The following is a 7,497-nucleotide window of genomic DNA, read 5'->3' as shown; positions in this document are numbered from 1 at the left end:
CATAAAAATGCTTGATTTTGAACTTAATCTTTAAACTATGGTTCGCTCGACTAAACGAAATTTTTCGTTCCATAATTTTTTTCCACAGTTCGCTCTGTTACATATTATAATTTCAAATGGTCTGTAACGGAGTTAAATGATACTTCAAATTTAGTAGTTGAATTGTACTTTAGATTTAGCAGTTAAGTAAAAGCCGATATATAGTCAGTTTATGATGTTTGCCAACAAGATTGATACGTAGTTTTCTTTTTTTAACACAAATACATTTTTATATACACACAACAGTACAATTTACAATAACAATTATTACAAATAGTTATTACAAACAATGATTTATAAACAAAAATTTCACAAACTTACAAACAACATAAAGTCTTCTTTCTAGTCTGGAACTTCCTTGATATCTTGTAGAAGGTTCACAATGAGCAAGTTAATTACGAGTTGATGTAGGTACGATTTGCTTAACAGGGAGCTAGCTAGCCCTGTAGTCTTCACTGTTCATACGCCTATTAGAGATCGAGTTTCCACCGATGACATTAGGTAATGTTTTCGTAAAAATATTAATGTCTGAGGAGAATCCACTGAAGTTAAATTATTTGTAATGTTCGAACTTTGTAAATGCTCCTGGTCAAATATCTGAAGTTTTTCGATTGATGAGCGTTATAATAATCAGCTATAGCTTCCGAAATTTATAGTACACTGACTATAGCAAACCAATAATAGATACTCCCCTTTGACGCGGCGCGTTGGTTATATTTATAGGAGTGTGGAGATTTTCTAGAAATTTCAGATCACGTAACAATACAAATTTAAGCGTTTACGTACACACATATATTGTTGATTCTTACTCTGGAGAATCTTCTACAACTTTGGAGAATAGGCAGGAGTTTCGCAATACATATTTAACTGTGTAGGCTATGCGTGTTTCTAAGTATAAATTTAATCTAAACAAACGCCGATATTAAAATAAATATATATAATGACAAATTCGTTACAGCTCTGACTAAACATGCGGTAAAAACGCCCAAACTGGGCAAAATAAGATTTTAACCACCTACGTGTAACACTTTTTTTAAGTCTACACTATTGTAAACAACCAAACAGACTGACTTGCTCTGATTGTGATTGTCTCAGTTATAAGAAAATTTCCCTCTCCTTTACTATCACAGTTACATACACACACGCACTAGTCACACAACGTAATAAGGTAGAGCGTTGTTTAATACGTACTGCAATTCTAAGGTATTTTTCGAATTAAAAGTTAAAATTACACACAAATCACTAGTTCCTACACACTCAACGCTTATTACGGTTGAGATTTTAAGATATTATTTCTCATGAATACACCGGCATTTTGGTTTATTGTTAAAATCAGTATTCAAGGTTGAATATGTTTCATACTAAACATCGTACACAGAGAGAGATTACTTAAGCTTAATTCAGTTGGATAATCCTTCTCTTTCTAACATCCCTGCATTCTACTAAGAAACTTTAAAAAAAACCTTACACTTTGGAACTTATAATAATAATAATAATAATGCGAAAAAATTTTTTTATAAAAATACTGTGTGCACGCAAGCTTTTTAGTTCAGAGCATACAAAATTGTCAGTATGACCACCAGGCACTTCTTGCTATTTCTGTTTATTATCGGTCTCCAAGCTGATAAAAAAAACCTCAAAACATCTGATTTCACGGTAATGGGAAACCATACTGATACTTAGTTGAGTGAGTACTTTTTACAAACCAGTACCTGCGTTAAACAAGTCTTGTTAACGTTGACCTACCAATCACTGCATTCTAGTGTGTATGTGTACTACACACAAAGCAACCAAGTTTACGTTTCAGTTATGAAGTTGGAAAATTATTATTTTGTTTAATCCAAAAATAATTCAGTAGCTAATTCAGTACTTCGTTGCTCAAACAATGTAAAATAAAATTATACCAAACACAAACATTTAACTTAAAACTAACAGTAGTTATGTTTTTTAATCTTTAAATGTTTTTAATGGCTCTGATTTACCAACGATTTACATTATTTTTCAGTATCCAAAGATCTAAGGCGGGTTAAAACGTACTCAGGCCATAATTTGTTAAAACAAACTGCTGAAAGTAAAGTACAAACAGCTGATTTATAAACTGTATAAGCATGTGCTATAAATATTCAATTGCTAACACCACTGCAAAACAAAACCTCATTTATTAAATAATTTATATTAAAATGCAACACAGTTTTTGTTTTTTATAAAAACTCTTCATTCCTTCCAAGTTCTAAATTTTAGAATAATTGCTCTTCCTTGGAAATTCCAGAAACTTTCAAGCATAAACGTTTTTTTTTGTTTGTTTTTGTGAGTTAAAACTTTGATTCTCATAGTTGAATATTTGACAGTTATCTCTCCCCTCAATGGCCAACAGGGTTATACAAGGAGTCATTTATAAATCCATATCCATCAGGCCAACATCTCTGTTATCCTAAAATTAATGGCCAGAAATTAGTTTGATTTATTTCTTTATTTATTTGATTGATTTCGTAACTACATAATTACCAACTGACAATGAATAAATTAATTTGTGAAAGTTGTTTAATTTATGCATGATAACAAAGTAACTACTTTGTTATGATGATTTCATAAATTGATATATAAAGAAAAAAAACTAAAACAAATAGACTTGTAGAAAGTCAATTAAAATATTATGCAAAAATTTGAGGTAAAATGCAAAACTGCCAGAAATTCTTACACTTTACTACATTTTTGTCAAAAACAATCATTTATGTATGGTACAAATGTCACTGAAATAAATACATCTTGTTGATACACTAATGAGCCTTTTATGATGTTAAAATATATGTAACTGATAGAAAACTTTAATAAAATAAAAACAAAAGCTCTTAAAATTGTACACAATTCTACAAAAGAACATACTGAAATGTAAAATTTATTGTGATGACTTATAACCATATCTTTAACAGGTTCTGATATACTAAAACTGAAAATGTCTTATGTTTACCTATATTCTACAACAAAGTTACATAATCAAATAAAAATTTTAACATAAAAGATATTTTTTCTTATCAGCTAAAAAATAACATATTAGAACAGCTGAGAACTGCAACTTGCAATGAGAGCATACATAGGAATGTGCATGAATAAATTTCCCACTAACTGTCTCCCACATTTAAAAACATATAAAGCTAAGCTCCTTTGGATGACATCTGAGATCATGAGAATTGATAAAGCTTGAAGTTACAGTTAGCCAGTATGAGAAAACATGTTTCATATTTTAATTTATACCATTTCAAGTTGAAGCAAAGCTAAATATATTTAAGTCTGGAGAGCCACAAGCATTCACTTGCTCTGAAAGAATATGTACATGTATATTTAAACAAAAACTACACCAAAAAAAAAGTTGTGTTGACTTTTAATTAATTCTGCAACAAACTTTGTATAGTCAGAAGGAAAACTTGTGATGAACTACATTTATAATCATTCCAACCATGATATAACAAAAACAATAATTCTGGTTTATCTAAAACCATTAATTCTATATAATTCTGATATAAGACAAAAAACTTTACTTGTTAACCCATAATTCAATGTGCAAAAAATACTGATGTAACAAAACTAAAAAGGGAAAATTTGATTTTTTAATCTGCAACCAATTATACACTTTTAACTAATAGAAACATTTTTTGTTCACCTGTAACTAAAAATGGTGCCTTTATCAGTGAGAGCAATTGATGTGAAACAGACTCCATCAGTTTCGCATGTGTTGTTCATCTCCTTTTTGCAACTATCACAGTGGCATTTCAAGGCTAGAAAAGAAAAAAAATATGATAGAGTTAATTCACTGTTCAAACACTATGATACAATATTTTCATGAAGAAAATACCTCTTACTCTGTGTGTGATTACTAATTATTACAATATGATAGCTGTTAATCTAATAACCAGGAATATTTTTGGAAGAATGTGTTTTGGAAAGGTTACTATTCTGCCCTAAATATTTCAAGTCCTAACTGTGTGTACATGATTCAGAGCACAAAACTTTAATATCACTATCCTGATATGTTTGTATGTCCCTTATTTTATTTTATATATTTATTGTTTTTGAAGTGATTACACTTGTTAATTGGTTTCAGGTAAAAAGTGATTTCTCCATTACTCATTTGAAATAAAAGTAGGTTCATCTAAAAATGTCAGCATATTAGAATATTAGGAAACTAAATGTAAAAAAAACAAAACTCAAAACTGGAATATCAAGATATCAAATATAAAAAAAAATTATACTCATTTTTTATTGATATCAAACTGGACTTTTGTATGAACTGATATGAAGGAGGAGAAAAGTTGGTTGAACAGAATGTCTAAAATCATACTTCTCACCAACTGTTTTATATGAACCCTATACAATTTAATTCAATTTATACCAGTTGGTTTCATTATTTCTATTTAAAATATAAAGAAACATAACTGGATTACTATATACTTCTGCTAAAAAGGCACCTGGACATCTTGTTATGGCTTTAGCCCAGTTTTAAAAGAAAAATAGATACAGTTTAAACTTTGTTTTATTCCTTTCCAATTATCATACCTTATGTATGAATTTGAACATTGACAGTATCTGAAACTGTGCAAGCTGTTAACAAGTTAAAATATCAAAAGGTTGGCACTGTTTCCATTTTTAAAACAAACAATTCTTAATCTGACTTTGGGGATCAACACATTCAGTTTCCATTCAGGTATGTGTTAGCCTTTTAGTTCCACTAACCAAATGTATTTAATATAAAAACATATGAATTTTTAAGCTTATCTTAAAGTGAGAAGTTTATGTTTTTCTTAAGAGTTTAAAATTTCATCAGTTCAAAACAAGTTTCACCATCTCCTCTGTACTTCTAAGCCATTCTAGATGTCTTGTAGAAAGCATGCAGATGAGAGGATCTACTTTGAACACGACAGCCTTAAGATGAATCCTTTTGCAATAAAAACTATGCTGCATGGCTATTACCAAGACACAGTTGCCAGGTAATGCATGATTGGATGTGGCAACATTGAATGTAATTATATGGTGAGGATCTAAAATCCTTTTAACATAACATACTGAACCTCTTTATCTGACATTGATAAACTTTGTTAGCTTTTAGCTGAACAAAGACTATTGTTCTGTGTAAGATTAAATAATTGTTTACTTATCTTGATGCCATTTTTAAAACTTGGCAAACTACGAGATTCAACTGAGAAAAGGCCTGTTATGGTAAAATTTCAGCAGGATTCATCCATTACCAGAAGTATTTGGTCAGGAATGGTTTAATAAAGCTGCTCTACTTAACTCAGAAACTCGGTGTTAATACTACCATCTACAGAAAATTATGTAAACATTTTACAGGTAAAAATAGAATGTAAATTAATTGTTTGGACACTACAGTGATGATTGGCTCAGTAGCAAATACCATATTGTTGTAAGCTATATTTTTAATATTCTTAGATATTTTTTAGTTACTAAGGGTTGGATCATCAAGAATAACTCAAACAAATTTATAAATTAGATAATTTACAAAGGAAATTTATCAAACAAGATCCTTACATGATGCCAAGAATAAACACATCACAGTTGAGTCCTCAGTGGATGTTACTTGTAATTAAGATAAATGTAGTCTCCAAGAGGAATTTCCAATTGTATATAATAACATCAGAAGTTTAAGTAAATCCTTTTGTATCTTTGTATTATAATTTTACAAATATATTTTCAGAGTTGGATAAAAAATACAAAATAAAAAAGGACCTGCCAACATCTTAACTCCATTTCTAAAAATAGGCAAATATACATAATGAACATGCAAGTGATAGACAATCTCATTCCCAAGTTTTGAGTGTGTAAATATATAAGGGAGAGCCAGTCACACCTGCAATGCTTCCGTTGTTTGTAACAGACTTTACAAGAGAAAGCAGTAATGGCTCACTCTGCAGGTGCATCTGTGATGAAAGCAACATAGATTGGTAAAGTATCTCTACAGTGACGAGTATGGGCAACTACAACTAGCAAGTTAAATGGATTACAATACTGACACAAACACTGCCATGCATTAATGGGTTCATAGGATGTCGGTATGGCAATGAGCTTCACAATGATGCAAATTAAGGCACACAGATTTGATGGCCATTTGGCCTGCTCAACTGTCAGATTTTATTTCCATTGCATTATTTAAGGTATCTTGATACTGTTTTCCTATAAAAACATCTTTAAAAACATTTGTAGGTTATTTTGTATGTGCATGTGTGGAATGGTATAATGCTGTGTGTGTGTATATATATATATATACACACACACACATATACCAGAATTCACAGACATAATTTATTGGGAGGGGAGAGGATGGTAATGTCCCACCCACTTTTTTGAAGTGTGGCAGCTAAAAAAGAAGAAGCATGAGTCGTCCATCTAGAGAGCTAAATGTGGTTTTGAAATATTGGTATAGTTAGATAAATTATGTCCATGACTTCACCGCTGTAAATCTTAAATAATATTTGTGTGGACAAGAGGATCTAACTGTAAAAAGTGTTTGTCTGCATTGTTAGTGTAAAACAATGAATTAAGAACATTTTTCAAAACTGATTAGAAAACTCACTGTTGGAGCTAAATTACTTTTTTTAAAAGAAATATTTGTATTCTTATTTTTTAAGACAACAGTGCCATTTAGCCTTAGTTTTTACTCTTGTTTTGGTTATGAATTTGTTGTCATGCAATTCAGTGTGGATATAGCTTGTTTACAATCATGAAGCAAATACTTTGATGATCATTAAGGCATTAAAGGAATAAAATCATACTATTATAAAGATATAAATTCAGGATGTAATTGTTTGATATTGTTGTACAAAGGAAAGATTTCCATGTATGTGACTACTGTGGTTGTAAGGAAGTACATTTACAATTCTTTTTAGAACTTTGGAAAGTCTTATGCCTGGAATTATTTATACATGATCTCAACAAAGTGGAATGAATATGTGAAGCACAATAACAGGATGAATCAAAGTGTAAATGAAACTAAGAACTCTGACAAGTTAAGAACTTAAGGAATTGGTGAAATTGTTTAGTACTAAGACTGAACAGTTATCAAGTTATGTAAGAGTTAGCAAAGTAACAGTATATGTTTGTTTTCAATTTTGGAGAGTTAGGAACTCATTTAACTAGCTGTTTAGTGAAAGAAAAGGTAGTACATTAATATCCCCCAAAAGGATCCTTTATTTATTTGACTTTTTTCCATTTCTGTATAAAAAGTGTAGGTTTAGATGGCAATGTATTTTAGCTGCATTTATAATTTACTTGATATAATTGAATATACTTCTTTCCCTTTACTAAATCTTAAGGAGATTCAGTATGTAAAAGGTGGTTAATATTTATAAGTTACAGATTATGAAAGCAGAAATATACAAGTACATGGTTATATTATATACGTGTGTGTGTGTATATGTGTATATATATATATATATATATATATATATA

The 7,497-nt window shown here is 30.0% G+C and overlaps 1 long non-coding RNA gene across 1 annotated transcript in view; it reads right to left on the bottom strand.

Moving 5' to 3' along the window:
* Nucleotides 1-2,184: 2,184 nt before the first annotated feature.
* LOC111087240 overlaps nt 2,185-7,497 on the bottom strand; it is a 61,750-nt gene continuing 56,437 nt past the window's right edge. The window contains exons 2-3 of the long non-coding RNA XR_002611954.1: nt 3,698-3,812; nt 2,185-2,470 (exon numbers count right to left, since the gene is read on the bottom strand). This is a non-coding gene — a long non-coding RNA (uncharacterized LOC111087240). The remainder of the gene's footprint in view (nt 2,471-3,697; nt 3,813-7,497) is intronic.

The sequence above is a fragment of the Limulus polyphemus genome, unplaced genomic scaffold, assembly GCF_000517525.1.
Source record: "Limulus polyphemus unplaced genomic scaffold, Limulus_polyphemus-2.1.2 Scaffold1919, whole genome shotgun sequence".
Taxonomy (NCBI): Eukaryota; Metazoa; Arthropoda; class Merostomata; order Xiphosura; family Limulidae; genus Limulus; species Limulus polyphemus.
The sequence above is the reverse complement of the archived record's forward strand: the minus strand, read 5'-3'. Positions and strand labels throughout refer to the sequence as shown.